General features: G+C 38.8%; 1 long non-coding RNA gene across 3 annotated transcripts in view; it reads left to right on the top strand.

Moving 5' to 3' along the window:
* LOC120931053 overlaps positions 1-15,725 on the top strand; it is a 44,312-nt gene that overhangs the window by 6,673 nt on the left and 21,914 nt on the right. For all 3 annotated transcript variants that reach the window (XR_005747810.1, XR_005747808.1, XR_005747811.1), the window contains exons 2-3: positions 4,220-4,334; positions 10,549-10,613. This is a non-coding gene — a long non-coding RNA (uncharacterized LOC120931053). The remainder of the gene's footprint in view (positions 1-4,219; positions 4,335-10,548; positions 10,614-15,725) is intronic.

The raw sequence follows: 15,725 nt of genomic DNA, 5'->3' as shown, positions 1-15,725 counted from the left end.
ATGCTGACTAGGGTGTTTTTTATTTTTACTCTTCCTTTTTTTTTACCATTGTTTGTATAGTGGTGTTATGATGTTATAAGCTGCATGTATTGAGTGCTTTGTCATTCCATACATGTGTTCTTCTATTACAATGAACCTTCACAAGGGCTGCTCACTGATTGTGTAATGCACTCCATACACACTGTTTACCCGAGGATGACATACCTAAATATAGGCAGAAAGTCAAACATTAATCCAGCCTTGCTATGACCCCTGGCTTCAGTGTGTTCACTTTTACTAGCATGCATTGGTTTTGAAATACACTGGAAATATTAATGTATATGCTTCCATGTGACCACTGTGTGAGAAACTTACAGCTGAGTGTGAAAGTTTGCATTGTGATGTCACTTAGAAATGAAATCATGCACATTCATATTACTGTCAGCGTAGAACAAATTGTAAGCAGTAAACAGACTTTAAAAAACAATCTGTCCTTATAGTGAAATATACCCTGCATCAATAAGTTATGAAGGTGCTACAGTTACACTGAAAAACTATATTGTTTATATCAGTTACACGTTATGCTGTATATATATATATATATCAGTTACACGTTTATGTTTATATTTATTACAAGTTTTTATTGTTACAAGTACAGTTACAAGTAATTATTGCTTATATCAATTACAAGTTTAGTATTTATATCCATTTCTATCAAGTACAGGTTTATATTGTTTACTATAAAGTTTATATCCACAAGTTACAAGTTGCAAATAATCAGTGGCAGTTTGGTTATGGTGCAACCTGGAGTTATTAATCCTACTTTGTAATATAAGATCACAACTATTGTGTTGAAAATAGAGACTTGGAATTTATAGCTTAAACCTTTATCAAAAGATTCACCGATATAGTTATAATAAACACCTTACAGGAATGCCCCACTTTTAAGTACACAATGGGGTTTATTTACTAAGGCTGGAAAGTGCAAAATCAGGCTCACTTCTCCATAGAAGCCAATGAGATTCTAACCCCAGCTTGTTCAATAAGCTTTGGTAATAAAACCTGGAAGCTCATTGGTTTGTATGCATAAATAAGCCTGATTTTTCGCTTTCCACCATTAGTAAATAAGCCATATTGTGTACTTAAAAGTGAGGTATACAGGCATACCCCACTTTTAAGAACACAATTGGGTTTATTTACTAAAGCTAGAAAGTGCAAAATACAACTCACTTCCAGGTTGTATTACCAAAGCTTATTGAACAAGCTGGAGTTAGAATCTCATTGGCTTCTATGGAGAAGTGAGCCTGATTTTGCACTTTCCAGCTTTAGTAAATAAACCCCATTGTGTACTTAAAAGTGGGGTATGCCTGTACCTGTATATGCCTACACAAGTTATGTTTTTTTTTTTTTTTTAGATTTCATATGCAGTGTGTAAAGGAAAACTAAGAAAGTATAGAATTTGCTTTTCTAAATATATAATACTGTACATGCATGAGTTGTATTACTATGGAATTATCTGTGAAACTCATACTTTTAAATGCTGAATTCATAGCCTTAATGCTTTTAGACAAACAATATAAAATCACTCTTTCAGTATAATCCATAATTAAATATATTAGATATGCACACAGCTACACTAAAAAAACAAGTTAATAAACTTTATTTAAAATGAATAAACCTTGATAAAACAAGTAGAATAAACTACTATGGAAGGGGAGACACACTGTCCCATGTACAGAAAGGGAGGACTATAGGTTTAGAATGGGCAATTTAAATACGATATATTGCAATAAAATTGAATTAGTTAAATATGGCATCATTATTACGTGGTTTATTCCCACCCTTAATTATGAAAGCAACAATTCTCATATTTTATTTTTTATTTTAATTTTTTTTAATCACAGGGTATGTCTGTTCTTATGTATTGTCCCCCAAAAAATATATAATTCTTTAAATATTCAGAAAGTCAGCAAAAGTCTCAAAGTGTTCCTATTTGGCGTCCTCTCTTTTTTTCTTCTTCTTGGTTTCTTATAACCAGGGCTTCTTAATTTAAATTCTATATCTCAATTAACTGAAGCAAGAAATCGCTTGAATGCATCTAGAGTGATTTTCCTCTCTCTGGTTCCATACAATAAATATACCTCTGCATTGTTGCCTGCTAGTTTTCTCTCTCTGGGGGAGAAAAGTGTGTCTAATTTAGCAGAACTAGTGAGGTCCTAAACAGCTTGAAGTGTCCCAACAGGTCTGCACAAAAAGGACTTGTGTGACCCGGCTCCAGCCCGGGGAGTGTGCTTGTTGTGTGTGTGAAAGTTGCAGGCTACATTAACCCTTCAGCCGGGTCCTGGGAGTCTGAAATGGAGAGCTCTATTGTAAGAGCTCAGGCTATTCTAGGCTCAGGTTGGTGTGAAAGAGACGAGAAGGTCACTTGAAGTCTCCTTTTATCTACTCCCATTTTCTCTCTGGATCAGCAACTCTGAATAGACACCATCTAATCGCTCTTAATAGGAAAAAAAGTCTGCCTCTAAACTAAAATGCTCTATTCTTTATAGGGTGCAAATGCATCTACACTGGGGCTCAAAGCAATTTAAACATTCCTTATTGAACTTCATTAGACTTAAAAAGAAGAAGAAAAAAATCTATCTGTCTATCTATTTATCTATCTATCTGTCCTTACAGTGTGTATTTATAACGTGTTCCCCCTTAAAGTTTCTACAACTTTTATATATTTTCTTCATTGTGTATTAGTTTTATGTATAATTTATGTTTATTAGATTTTATACAGATAACAGCTTGGAGGGAAAAAAAAGAAAGAAAGTGCAATGTTATATTATATTATGGATATTTATGTTTATTAAGTTTTATACATATAACATAATATAAAAAAGGTATGGTATAAAGCAGGGACTGCACGCTATGTTATGCTATTTATTATTTTATGTATACGTTTTTCAACTTATACAGATAGCAGGAAGTGAAAAAAATACATTGCAAAAAGGAGAGACCTATAGAAAATGTTACATATTGTATGTATTATCTATGTTTATTAAGTTTTAAACATAGAGGAAAGCAAAAAGTCATTCTATAAAGCAGAGTTATATTGTATATCATTTTATGTATAATTTATGTTTATTAGGTTAGATAACAGCAAACATGATATAAAAAAGCCACACTGTGTTATACTATATATAATTTTATGTATTATCTAAGTTTTTCAAGTTTTATACAGTTACCAGCATACATGATATAAAAAAAAGCCACACTATGTTATACTATATATCATTTTATGTATTATCTAAGTTCTTAAAGTTTTATACAGATAACAACATACATGATATTAAAAAAAGCCACACTGTGTTATACTATATATCATTTTATGTGTTATCTAAGTTTTTCAAGTTTTATACATTTAACAGCATACATGATATAAAAAAAGCCATACTATGTTATACTATATATCATTTTATGTGTTATCTAAGTTTTTCAAGTTTTATACATTTAACAGCATACATGATATAAAAAAAGCCATACTATGTTATACTATATATCATTTTATGTATTATCTAAGTTTTTCAAGTTTTATACAGATAACAGCATACATGATATAAAAAAAAGCCACACTGTGTTATACTATATATCATTTTATGTATTATCTAAGTCCTTCAAGTTTTATACAGATAACAGCATACAGGAAATAAAAAAAGACATTGTATAAAGGAGAAAATTGTACATTATGTACAACATGTATATTATTTTATGTACAATTTATGTTTATTAAGTTAAATAACAGCATAAATTAAATAAACAAGCCATTGTAGGACTGTACACTATGTTATACTTTATATCATTTGGTGTATTATCTAAGCTTTTCAAGTTGTATGCACATGACATAACAGCATAGAGGAAATACAAAAATATATCTATATAAGGGAGAAAACCGCTATGTTATATTGTACATCATTTTAATTATACATTTGTACTGTATACATACTTTGACACACTTTAAAAACTACCAGGTCCATCCATATTTTTGATTCAGCATGTATTCTATTTGTAGGACACTACATCTATTTTTAAGAAAAAAAAAAAACACTTGCTGCCTTCATATATGCATGTTCCCTGTATCTGGGCACAGATAGCGCAGCCCTATACTAGAGTGATGTCAGGACTCTCACTCACCCTGACTGACCAGACACAGAAGAAATGCTCATGGTGTTTTTCTCTCTCCCTCTTTTTTTTTTAGGTTCACAAGTTGATGTTAAAAGCTGACAAGCTGCCCCCAGAGCTCGGGCTACAGCCGCTATCAGGTCTGTCCTGGAAGGCAGTAAATTCCTTGAAGTGAATACTTTGTTACTAAGGTGACAATCCTCCTTCAGCTTTTTCCTAGAACCTTTAATTCACTATATATATATATTTTAATCCTTTGAGATAGTTGAGCCTAGGAAACCTTGCCAAGAGATGGACATTGTCTACCCTAAACCTGCCATCAATGTGCAATGCCTGCCCCGAATTTAACTGAATTTTATTTTAATTTCACCAGTTAAAAGAAAATAATGATGATTTTTGGATTATTTTTACATTACTGCTAATGATCTCACTAGTGCTTTTAGGATATTATTTTTGGAGGTTGTTAAATACATGTAGTTACTTTTTGCAATAGGCTTTACTTTTTTCTTTATTTTTTTTTTTTACTTAATTTTTTCTTTACTTATTACTTTTGTAATAGTAATGCTACAGGCTGTTACATTCTTAGATTTATTTTTACGAAATTAAATGACAGTATTTTTTTTTAGACTTAACACAAACCACAAAATATGGCATTTTGGACTCGCCTTGGCCAATAAGGTTCGTTTTTTTTTAGCCGGCATACCACAAGTGGGCAAGGGATGGTGCGATCAGCAGAGCACATCGCTCCTGCTCCCTCTGATAACCTGTTGTTTATGGAAATGGCTAAATTAGCCTCAAAGCAGCTAGTTGGGTGTAGTAGTTTAGCAAGACTAATTGGAGACAATGGAGATAAAATGACTTTTCCAATTAACTGCTGGTTGGAGTTTACTTAGAGGGACTGTCAGCCCAGGCGATGGGTAATTGCTTTATTGCTCACAAAACTATCAACCACTTAGAACATATGTGCTAATTATTCCAGCCGGCCTCAGGAATAGGCGCGACATATGTATTAATGTATATGGTTCCTTGCAGGCAGGGAATGCATCCCATCTATATGGAGAGGCATGGCAGTCTGGAAAGGGAGTCACTGGGAATAGGAGAACATGCAGTAACCCATAGCAACCCAACAATGCATATCTGCCATTGTTCTGACTCTTCGGGAATGAATAAAGCAATATGATTGCTTGTTGTGGGTAGCATGCAGTGGGGTTGATTTACTAAAACTGGAAAGTGCATGATCTGGTGCAGCTGTGCATGGTAGCCAATCAGCTCCTAATTTTAGATTTTTTAGTTAATCTTTGACAAAAAATAAGCTGATAGCTTTCTATGCAGAGCAGCACCAGATTTGCACTGGCCATGTTTAGTAAATCAACCCCACTACATCATAGAACAGCTACAGATTTTTTTTGTCAAATGCATTAAGGCACAATGAACATGCGATATGTACCCAGGGCACAATGAACATGCGATATGTACCCAGGGCACAATGAACATGCCATATGTTTCCAGGGCACAATGAACATGCGATATGTATCCAGGGCACAATGAACATGCGATATGTATCCAGGGCACAATGAGTATGCGATATGTATCCAGGGCACAATGAGCATGCGATATGTATGGGCACAATGAGTATGCGATATGTATCCAGGGCACAATGAACATGCCATATGTATCCAGGGCACAATGAACATGCCATATGTATCCATGGCACAATGAACATGCCATATGTATCCAGGGCACAATGGACATGCCATATGTATCCAGGGCACAATGAACATGCCATATGTATCCATGGCACAATGAACATGCGATATGTATCCAGGGCACAATGAGCATGCGATATGTATCCATGGCACAATGAACACGACATATGTATCCAGGGCACAATGAACATGCCATATGTATCCAGGGCACAATGAACACGACATATGTATCCAGGGCACAATGAGCATGCGATATGTATCCATGGCACAATGAACACGACATATGTATCCAGGGCACAATGAGCATGCGATGTGTATCCATGGCACGATGAACATGCGATATGTATCCAGGGCACGATGAGCATGCGATATGTATCCAGGGCACAATGAACATGCGATATGTATCCAGGGCACAATGAGCATGCGATGTGTATCCAGGGCACAATGAGTATGCGATCTGTATCCAGGGCACAAAGAGCATGCCATATGTATCCAGGGCACAATGAGCATGCGATGTGTATCCAGGGCACAAAGAGTATGCGATATGTATCCAGGGCACAATGAGCATGCCATATGTATCCAGGGCACAATGAGCATGCCATATGTATCCAGGGCACAATAAACTTGCCATATGTATTCGGGGCACAATGAACATGCCCTATGTATCCAGGGCACAATGAGCATGCCATATGTATCCAGGGCACAATGAGCATGCCATATGTATCCAGGACACAATGAACATGCCATATGTATCCAGGGCACAATGAGCATGCCATATGTATCCAGGGCACAATGAACATGTCGTATGTATCCAGGGCACAATGGAGCACAGATTTCAGTGATGGAGTTGATTTACTAAGGGCAAATAAGCTGTTCTGTTCGCCCTGCAAAGCTAGGTGGTGAAAATTCACTTTAGAAAATAATTCACATTCACCTTCAAGAGAAATAAATAAAACAGTGTTTCGCTTGCACATAATTGGATGATGGAAGTCAGCACAGCTTTTCCACATTCACCAAGCTAAGGGAAAGTTCCTTGCAATGTGAACAGCTTATTTGCCTTTAGTAAATGAAATGAAAGGGAAACTTTTGCCAATAGTAACTGATACCAATGATTATTTGCCCAAATGCAGTGCAACTGATGGCCACAGGCAGCGGATACAACATTTGTTTTGTTTGTAAACTTTTTTATTCCTTTATAAAAGTTTACAAACTTTTTTCTTTCATTTGTTACTATCTTTTACTGTCCACATCAGCCAGTGTAAATAAATACGTTTAACCCTGTCAGTATCCAGTGCCCTTGTTAGGCTCTGATAACCAAGCTCTGTGTAGAGGACCATTTAGGGGTGTTTGCCCATGCACTGATGGGGTTAAGCCTTGGGTGAAAAGCTTTGCGATCTGATGGCAGTTTCTGCCTCTCCTCACTCTGAAGTCATCCTTTTTTTTTTTTAAATAAACACTCACATTCCAGGCAAAGTTGAGGGTTTGCAGAGGGGAGTGACGTCATACTAAGACTTGTGTGCACAGACTGTCATCTAATGGGCAGCTCTCATCACCCTGATCGCTGGAAGGCGTGCCATGCCTGCCACATGGCAATGAGTACCATGCTTATTCACGCCCATTTGATTCCCAGACAGACAGGTGCATGCAGGGACAAGGACAGACTGCTCAGGTGTCCCCATCAGACAGGAGAGAGCATATTGTCACTTACTGGGATCGCCTTATTCTTCAGTTACACAAAATGCTTCATTTACACCTGCTGTACTGGAGCTGAAATGATATGGTGTTCTATCCCCTTCAGAGCATGCTTATAATATCTAGGGATACAGTTACCATGTCCTAGGTATAATCATTGGGTAGGGAATGCTGGGTTATGTAGTACCACAACATCTGGCTGATAATTACACAGTCTATCTAGTTCAACCAGAAGAAAAACATGAACCAATCAACTGAAAACCTTCTATATACAGTATATAAATAAAATATATAACAATAATAATAATACCACTCACAGATTATACATCCTAAAGTGTAGAGCGATCTTTGCTGTCAAATTTGAGAACCCCCCATTATTTTTTATATGTGTCCGCCTTCAGTATACCTAAAAATAAATAAAAAAACAATATATATTTCTTACCTTTTTAGTTGTTTCTTTGGAGTAGGATTGCTTTTTAGGCGTTCTTTCTTCTATTTTCTTCAGGCGATCTAGCCAGTAAGTCTGTCATTTTCCAAATAAATAGGTCTATTCCTGATGTATCAGTTTAGAGGGTTGAGACAAACTATTGTTAACTGGAATTGATTTCAGTTTGCTAGTGTATTTAAATCTGCTAGTTTAACACAATCCCCCTCCCCCCCACACACACACACTTCCTTCCCCCCTACACTGAGCTTATTCATTCAGAGTGGATTCACAATACAGGAGGGGATAGATTTACTTAAAGCGGAGGTTCACCCTAAAAAACATCTATATACCATTACATCCAGCATACTTCCGCCATCTACAGTATGCTGTTTTTTTTTTGCCGTACATACCGTTTTATCGTTTTTTTCCCCCGGCTTCTGGGTTCTGGCTCCCACGGGAGTGGGCGTTCCTATTGAGAGGTTAGATGATTGACGTCTGGTGAAAAACTTCCCTTGGCGCATAAGGCGCGTCACCAGTTTTCCGTAAATAGCCGACCTGCGAGTCAGCTCTATATGGCGCCTGCGCAGTCAGCTCTACATGGCGGGCGCAGGCGCCGTATAGAGCAGACTCGCAGGTTGGCTATTTACGGAAAACTGGTGACGCGCCTTATGCGCCAAGGGAAGTTTTTCACCAGACGTCAATCATCTAACCTCTCAATAGGAACGCCCACTCCTGCGGGAGCCAGAACCCAGAAGCTGGGGGGGAAAATAACGATAAAACGGTATGTACGGCAAAAAAAAACAAAAAACAGCATACTGTAGATGGCGGAAGTATGCTGGATGTAATGGTATATAATTGTTTTTGGGTGAACCTCCGCTTTAAACGGGTACACAAAGAACCAGGTGCAGCTGTGCATACTAATCAATCTAATTTTAGGTTTCAGCCCTCGTTTACACTGAACGCGGGTTTGTTCTTCAGGTGAACTCACACGCATTTCAGTGCGAGTTCGGGGGGGGCGATTTGAGAGACACCTGTGTGGGCTCATGCACAGATGTCTTTTGAAATTTACCCCAAAGTCGCCAAAAGTAGTGCAGGAACTACTTTTGGAAATCAGTGCAGCGCCGCAAAGTCGGCATCGCACCGATTGTGACAGTGCCGGTGCTGGCAATAGGCTGCGATTTGGCATGCAATTTGACATATCAAATCACGCCGATGTAAACGGGGGACTGATTGTCAAAGCTTAATTGAACAAGCTGAAGTTAGAAGCTGATTGGCTACTATGCACAGCTGCACCAGTTTTAGTAAATCCTCCCTGAGGCATGCTACTGGCCAGATCTCCAGGTCAAAACAGAGCGAAAAAGCCTTAAAAAAAAAAAATGTAATGCAGCCACCACATCTAATGATTAGTAAGCTGCAACTTTATAAAAGTTTTGGTCTTGGGTTTAATATTATTTTAATTCTTTGTTGGGACTGATAGTATGCACATCTAGTTTACAACTCAGGCCTCGTACACACGACCGAGTTTCTCGGCAAAAACCAGCAAGAAACTTGCTGTTTTTTTTTTTTGCCAAGGAAACCGGTCGTGTGTACATTTTTCGACGAGGAAACTGTTGAAGATCTCGTCGAGCCAAAAAGAGAGCATGTCTTCTTTTTCCTCGACGGGAATGGGGAAATTTGGCTCGCGAAGATCCTCGATAGCCTAACAAGGAACTCGACGAGCAAAACTATGTGTTTCGCCCGTCGAGTTTCTCGGTCGTGTGTACGAGGCTTGATAGAGAGATCTAATAGCAGAGTACAGACCAGGTAGTTATGGTAACTTTTAACTCCATAGCTCTCTCCTTAACTTTACATAGAGATAAGCTAAGTAGCTAGTTTAAAGGGGTTGTAAAGTTACAATTTTTTTCCCTAAATAGTTTCCTTTACCTTAGTGCAGTCCTCCTTCACTTACCTCATCCTTCCATTTTGCTTTTAAATGTCCTAATTTCTTCTGAGAAATCCTCACTTCCTGTTCTTCTGTCTGTAACTCAACACCGTAATGCGAGGCTTTCTTCTTGGTGTGGAGTGTCGTGCTCGCCCCCTCCCTTGGACTACAGGAGAGTCAGGACACCCACTAACACACACCTCCTTTCTCTATCTGCAACGTAGAGAGCGTCCTGACTCTCCCGTAGTCCAAGGGAGGGGTCAAGCACGACACTCCACACCAGGGAGAAAGCCTTGCATTACTGTGTGTAGTTACAGACAGAAGAACAGAAAGTGAGGATTTCTCAGAAGAAATAAGGGAATTTAAAAGCAAAATGGAAGGATGAGGTAAGTGAAGGAGGACTGCACTAAGGTAAAGGAAGATATTTAGGAAAAAAAAAATTGTACCTTTACAACGCCTTTAAGAAAGGAATGCTATGTAAATGAGGAACATGTAACGAAAATATGTGTTATCCTGATTTGACTGCAGACATGGAAATACACTTTAAACCGATGCACAGGAACAAGCTGAACATTAGGGAACTGTTTCCAGAAATTGAAATACATATTGTCATTTTTATCTTTTTCATGTTTTGATTTTTTTGCTTTCTTTTAATACAGAGATCCGAAAATTCTGAATGACATCACAGACCACTGAAATGCTCTGATTACACAGTCTGTACAAAGTACGTGAACTCTTTTTAAGATGATCTTATTTTCAACTGAATTACACCAAAATGAAATCCAATTGGTTGAAAATGATTTTGTGCTATATTACTGTGCATGTTTCTATGACTTATAATTTCCTATAACTGAACAAAGGACCATGTAAACTGGAGAGTGCAAAATCTGGTGAAGTTGTGCATGGTAGCCAATCAGCTTTTAACTTTAAAGTTTTTTTTTGATGTCACAATGTAGAGTATACGATTTCCTATCATCTGTGCCCAGTCTTGCCACACAGAGTGAATCCAGCTCTGAGCAATCCTCTTTTATTGTTCAGTGAAAATTAACAGACTTCCAGATAAAACCCTGTCTAAATAAAAAGTCAATTCCTCTCTCCTTGATTTGGGTGACAGGTTATTTACATATCTAGCTTGGACATGTTTATCATATGTTATGTTATGTTTATCATCATATGAGGTGATCCACAGTATAAAAAGTGAGAAATCCACCCCTCCCCCACATAACACATCCTGGTAATATACAATGACCTGTGGATCACCTCATATGATGATAAACATAACATATAATAAACATGTCCAAGCTAGATATGTAAATAACCTGTCACTCAAAGCAAGGAGAGAGGAATGGACTTTGTATTTAGACAGGGTTTTATCTGGAAGTCTGTTAATTTTCACTGAACAATAAAAGAGGATTTCTCAGAGCTGGATTAACTCTGTGTGGCAAGACTGGGCACAGATGATTGGAAATCTTATACTCTACATTGTGACATCAAAAACATTTTTTGGGTTTACATCCACTTTAACTTGTTCAATTAAGCTTTGTCAAAAAAACTGGAAGCTGATTGGTTTATATGTACAGCTGCACCAGATTTTGCACTCTCCAGATTTGGTAAATCAAATCCACTGTCCCTAAAATCTATAAACTTCACAGTGACAAAGCAAATTCAGGGCTGGTTCACACCACATACAGTTCAGTGCATTTTTTTTCCTGCATCAAAATGCATGGACAGTAGGTCATATGGTTTCCAGTGGCATCGTTTACACCAGTGCGGTCAGTTCCAGGACGTTCCAGAAAAAAAAAAGTGTAAAGCCTTGTACACACGACCAGTTTCCTCGGCAGAATTCAGCTTCCGACCGAGTTTCTGGCTGAATTCTGCCGAGAAACCCGGCCGTGTGTACAATTTCGCCGAGGAAGCCGACGAGGACCTCGGCGAGGAAATAGAGAACATGTTCTCTATTTCCTCGTTGTTCTATGGGAGAACTCGGCCCGCCGAGCTCCTCGGCGGCTTCAGGGCTGAACTGGCCGAGGAACTCAATGTGTTTGGCACGTCGAGTTCCTCGGCCGTGTGTACGGGGCCTGACATGCTTCATTTTTTTTTGCGTTGAACTGTACTGGAACATGGTAAAATGCACCACAACACACTTAAATGCACATGTCCTTATTTAGCCACTTCAGCCCTGGAAGGATTAACCCCCTTAATGACCAGGCCATTTTTGTGTTATGGTACTGCGTCATTTGACATTTACGTGGTCGTGCGACGTTGTATCCAAACAAAATTTATATAATTATTTTCCCACAAATAGAGATTTCTTTTGGTGGTATTTGATCACCTCTGCGTTTTTATTTATTTGCTCTATAAACGAAAAAAGAATCAAAAGAAACAATATTTTTTTAAACTTTTTGCTATAATAAATATTCCCCAAAAAATGTAAAAAAATAAATTTCTTCATCAGTTAGGCCAATATGTATTCTACTACATATTTATGGTAAAAAATCGCAACAAGCGTATATTTATTGGTTTGCGCAAAAGTTATAGCGTCTACAAAATACGGGATAGATTTAGGGCATTTTTATCATTATTTTTTTTTTTACTAGTAATCTGCGACTGCGACTGCAACATAGCAGCAGACAGATCGGACACGTTTGAATTTTTTTTTGGGACCAGTGACATTATTAACCTTGCCTGGAAGAGCAATAAGGAAGGGGTGCTAACTAATGCCAAAGACTCTACTGAATTTTTATTATTTGACAACTAAAGAGCTTAATTAAAGCAGGGGTGGGGCTTTATGTTGACTTGGGCAGAAGTCAAGAAACCATGTGCAGTCTGGATCTAGAATTCAAGGGGCTCCGCAATGATCAATTTAAAGATTAAAACTGGCCATAAACCTTCGACATAATTGTCTGATTAGCAGGAATTGGAAAAAAAATATATCGGTGTATGGCCAGCTTAACAAGAGTTCTTGTATGCAGCACAAACTATGTGCACTGGAGCACTGTAGTTTTAATTGACGTCAGGTTTACTCTGTCACACTTGAGCCCACAGTACTGTCGAATGCAGACTGGAAAGGTACAGAAGTCGTTGTTTTTGTAGTTTGTACTATTGAAGTGATTTGAATCTAGGAGTTGGGAGGGCCCATTTAGATCTGGTGTGTGTAGAGGTGTGTTTTTTGGAGAGAAAAGCCCAGTACACACGACCGGTTTTCCTGCCAGGAAAACTGCCAAGAGAGCTTTTGGCCGGGAAAACCGGATGTGTGTATGCTTCCTAGCAGTTTTCCCCTCAGGAAAACAGACAGGAATCCCGACGGGAAAATAGAGAACCTGCTCTCTATTTTCCCATGGTGATTCCCGACAGCTTTTTTGCCGCCAGATTTACTAATACTCTATGGAAAACACTGTGAGGCAGTGCCCATGGAGCATACACACGGTTTTCCTGCCGGGTTCTCGGCTTTCCCCTTTGTTTTGACGGTGGACTTTTTACCGCCGTGAAAACCGAGCGTGTGTACAGGGCTTAAGGCTGGCCATAAATTATACAATTTTCTTGTACAATTTTCCTTTAGATTTACCAAAACCCATATAATATGAGGTCAGACCTAAACACTTTTAATTTGTATGCAATCAGGCAGGGCCTTGCACTACATAGTTGAAGGTAAATCTAAAGAAAATAGAATAAGAAAATTGTATGGTGTATGGCCAGCTTTAGGCAAGTTGGGCAAGTCATGCGTTGATGTTTGTTTCCTATGTGCGTTGACGTGCATTGTTGATGCGTGCTAATGTGAAGTTTCAATGTGTTTTTGATTTTTGGTTTTGGAATGGATAAAGTTCAAAGCCATTGACCAAGGCTTGTTAATACCTGTTGCCATATTACATGCATTTTGATGCATTGCCTATGACTTTTATTAACCTCCCAGCACATGAAAAAATGCAGGGAAAAACAGACATGCCGTAATTCTAAAAATGCACCACACTACAGAGATGAGATGGAATCAGATACGATTTTTATTATGGAGAATTTGGAAACATGCGTTTTAACGTGTTGCAAGGCTAGCATTAAAATGCAACTGTGTAAATGGACCCTTAAAGAAATTTGGGAGATGGAACATAAAAGATACATTTTTGCACACACTGTCAATGCCTAGATGTTACACAGTTTCAAAAAATAAATGCTATCAAGTATAACTGAAAAAGCTTTTAATTTTCAAGGCCATAAAACGTAACAGCTGCAGTTGAACTTTAGCAGGATTTCTCAACCAGGGTTCCATGAAGCCTTATCAAAACGTAATTAAATGAAAAATGAAAAATCCCTTGTTTGGCTATAAATTTTGTATTTATAGATAAGTTACTGCAGCATGCAGTTACCAACAGGGCCGGTGCTACCACTAGGCAAACTAGGCAGCCGCCTAGGGTGCCCTTCTGCCTAGGGCACCCGACCACATTTCTACTCTCTTCTCTCTGCAGCAAGCAACTAAGTCTCAAAATCAGCAGACAGCTGCCGCTTCGTTCGCACATAGTGTCAGAGGCGCAGCGGCGGCGGAGGACTGTGTCTATGTCCTGACTCCCGAATGAATGGAAGCTAGAAAACATTAATTGATGAGCACTGGTAGGCTGCATTGATAAGCACTGGTAGGCTGCATTGATGGGCACTGGTAGTCTGCATTGATGGGCACTGTGAGGCTGCATTTGATGGGCACTGGTGAGGCAGCATTAGATGGGCGCTGGTGAGGCTGCATTAGATGGGCACTGGTGAGGCTACATTTGATGGGCACTGATGAGGCTGCATTTAATGGGAGCTGGTGGGTTGCATTTGATGGGTGCTTCATTAAAAAGGTAGGGTTTACGTGGGCAAGGAGAAGGGGGTGGAGTCCGGGGTATAGCCAGGTAGGTGGCAAAACAAGGTTTCGCCTAGGGTGTCAAAAATCCTTGCACCAGCCCTGGTTACCAGTTGTGTGGTGGCAACTATCTGTGGGCTCACAGAGCCACTGCCACCACACTGCTCATGCTCCCCTCCTTTAATGTAAACTACACACAGCTTAGTGTGAAGGAAATCCCTTGACATGTTACTATGGCCCATATTGGGTTGGGTGTGGGGCTAAGCTGGAGCAGGTCATATGTCCTGTGATGTTGCCTCAGCTTTTTCTAACCTTCTCCCTAGGCAGTTTAAAGTGAATTGGAACTGCCAGTCAAGGATTTGATCCGCCCAATGGAATAAATATATATTGGGGTTGATTTACTTAACCTTGAGAGTGCCAAATCTGGTGCAGTTCTGGATAGAAACCATCAGCTTTGTTTTTTTTTTGCCCAAAGCTGAAGTTAGAAGCTGATTGGCTACCATGAAGAGCTTCACCAGGTTTGGCGCTCTCCAGTTTTATTAAGTCAACCCCATTGTGTAATAACCCATCCCCTTGTCTTTTGAGAAATTTACAAAACTGACCTACTGTAACTAATTGAAGGTAGGAGTATGGACTGCCCGGATCATAGAATCTGCGTTCATTTCAGAGTTTTAATTAGGTTAACAGTAGTGTCCATTTTAAAGTAGAACTATAGGCAAAACTTTTTTTTATTTTGGATAGGGCAAGGGAAGGTTATAGATTTTCCTTCACTTCCTGTCCCATAGCCAAACAGGAAGTGAGAGGAAATCTCTGCAAATTAAGGGAATTCCTTGGGGACCCCCAGGTCACCAGAACTAGTGCCCCTATTGAAAGATTTTATCACTTTTCTGGGGACAAACCAAAATTTGGTATTTTCTTTTCGTTTTCTCTGTCAATGATAATGGTAAACAGGGCAAATAGGGAGGGTGAATCTCCCTAATGGGGGAACAGACTGCAATAAAAACTGTC

The sequence above is a fragment of the Rana temporaria genome, chromosome 1, assembly GCF_905171775.1.
Source record: "Rana temporaria chromosome 1, aRanTem1.1, whole genome shotgun sequence".
Classification (NCBI taxonomy): Eukaryota; Metazoa; Chordata; class Amphibia; order Anura; family Ranidae; genus Rana; species Rana temporaria.
Note: the sequence above shows the minus strand (reverse complement) of the source record. Positions and strands in the feature narration are given on the sequence as shown.